This window comes from Penaeus vannamei, chromosome 2 (genome assembly GCF_042767895.1).
Source record: "Penaeus vannamei isolate JL-2024 chromosome 2, ASM4276789v1, whole genome shotgun sequence".
NCBI classification, from domain to species: Eukaryota; Metazoa; Arthropoda; class Malacostraca; order Decapoda; family Penaeidae; genus Penaeus; species Penaeus vannamei.
In genome coordinates this window covers 7152267-7154766 of record NC_091550.1, presented here as the reverse complement: position 1 = coordinate 7154766, position 2500 = coordinate 7152267, and the positions used below count along the sequence as shown (strand labels likewise).

Below are 2500 nucleotides of genomic sequence, written 5' to 3'. Positions count from 1 at the left end.
TAAATCCTAAAACAGAGAGGTGGCTACTGAATAAAAATGGTATACATATACATACATACATACATACATATACATATACATGTGTGTGTATATGTATATATATATATATATATATATATATATATATATATATATATATATATATATATATATATACTACTGTCCTTTAATTCAGACCATATAACTACCCTTTTTTATCCAATAACATTTTGTCTAAAACTACCCCTTGTTTCTAACATTAAAATGAGTAGCTTTTTACTTTTAGATTCAAGGTAAAACAAACAAAAATATATATCAGTAATGGCAAATTGTTGACCAGAGTTAACACTATAGAGTATTGGGATCAGTTTTGGCAAATCTATAGAAAGTATATGGAAGATACATATGATATCTGCAAAAAAACAATAATACCTAAGGATATGCATGATATATAGTAGTGACTGACATTATGGTACAGCCCCAATAAAGTAAAAGTAAATTATAGTCGACGGGCATGTTCACTTCCCTATCATCCCGCTAAAAGAAAACAGTATTTTCTAGCACAATTATTTGGTTATACATTCCACACAGAAGGAATATGGAGTTAATCTATAGAGAAATTTGGAAGATTTTGTAGGTACTCTGGCTACAAACATATATGAAATCAAGGGTCAGTAAGCATTAAGTGAACAGGATATTCAAAGAACAGAACTCCTTTCCTAATCTTCTTTGTATTCTTGAGCATTTATACTAAAGTCATTCTCATATCTCATATTGCAAACAATTTCTCAAAAGAAAAAGGCTTCCTCTTAAAGAGACCATCATAGGTATGCAGAGAAGATGCTGTTTCCAAGGTACATGAAATAAAACTATCTGAACCATAACATATGATTTCAAATCTTGGAAAAGTTTCTAATAACAGGCTCGGGTTGGAAGTAGGCCTTTATCTCGGAAAATATGAAGGTAACAGGCTTTATTTAGCTGCTTTCATATTCCATCACTGCAGACTATATTCTTTTCCCAAAATGTGCTTTGGCATAGTTCAGGATATATGACAATTTATGAAAAAGCAGTTTCATCATGGTGAATTCAAAACTATGAACAACCTTGTTCTGCAATACTACAGGTGCAGCATGAATATAACAAGCAATAGGAAAAACATTTTCTCCTGAAATACATCTATGACTGTCTCATCAAGAATTACCAGGAAATTAAACATGTCTGAGGGGAAAACTACCTATTAGGCTTCAGTTCGCTTCATATCCTTTCTCTCCTTCTGGCAATACTTCGAAATATCATTCACTTATTCTTGGAAGCTGAAAACAGAAAAAAAATAAAAATCAATTCTAAATTCAAACCTGTCGACCTAATTCCCATGAAATATAAAATTGTCAATTAAATTCTCTATATTTAAAGGACTAACTCTACTAAAAAAATATATATATAATATTTTCCAAATATCTTGAACATTATGGTATTGAAAAGTTAGTAAATGTGTATAACACAGACTTTCAAACTGGGACTTTTTACTCAAATCTCTATAGCCTGTACGTCATTCATAATCACTCAAAACTTGCTATGATCTATGATGAGAGGCCTACATTAACAAGTCCAACCTGATCAAGACACAGTAATTGGTAGTCAACCAGTCTTCGTACTTTAAGCTCCGGCAAAGACCAATAAATCTCCTTCAGGTATATTCTGGCAAGAGAGACTGGACTGATTGCTTATTTCATGATAAACTGCCGAGGACGATCTATCTTGCCAGAATGTACATAGTGTGCTAGCTTATACTGGACTACCAACAGGCACGGAGATGCAACCAAAGGCACATAAGCCTGTGGCAAACATGTGGGTGTTTTGTACTCATTCATCCAAATTTTTAAATGACAACTTAGACGGTCACCTTACGATCATCATCACAATAATATTCTTCACCAGCAAGTGTAAAATATAGAGTAGAACACAATAGAATTTCACGTTTCAGTTTTCTCTATCATTCTTTCTCTTTCCAAAACATCACATCAATCTAAACATTTCCATATTGTAGTATATTGAATTCTCACTAATGAACATTATAGTATATTTACGCACCAAAATTTTGAATGGATATTTGCACAATTCACTATTTTTCACTGGAGACACTTTCACAACAATATGCACAGATTAGCACCTCGGACACAAAGAACACTCCTCATAATGTAAAATTAACACTACGTGACGGCCATCCTTCAACGTATGTCAAAATTCACCATCACAAAATAAGCAGCCCGCCATCAATGGGAAATTCAGACCCCAAGAAATCACCACAGAGCAAGAAAGATGAGAAGACATCTGTGAAAACATGAACATTTCCCCAAACTGATAGTCCTTGGGCTTCACTTCAACATCCTAAAAGTGGGAAGATGGGTTATTCCCCGCCATAAATCCCAGAAAATCCCTCCCAGAGCCAGCCATGCCTCAGCAAGGTCTCAAGAAAGTGAGAAAACAGGATGCAACCTCCTCAGAAAATGCCTACTCT

At 34.0% G+C, this 2500-nt stretch overlaps 1 protein-coding gene across 16 annotated transcripts in view; it reads right to left on the bottom strand.

The window, feature by feature from the left end:
- LOC113828368 (polycomb protein Pcl) overlaps positions 1-2500 on the bottom strand; it is a 33425-nt gene that overhangs the window by 30298 nt on the left and 627 nt on the right. For 9 of the 16 annotated variants that reach the window (XM_027381328.2, XM_070129636.1, XM_027381319.2 and 6 more), the window contains exon 2: positions 1217-1295. The exons of the other annotated variants lie outside the window; for them this stretch is intronic. The gene's annotated coding sequence lies outside the window, so the exon portion shown is untranslated. The remainder of the gene's footprint in view (positions 1-1216; positions 1296-2500) is intronic. 16 annotated transcript variants of the gene reach the window in all.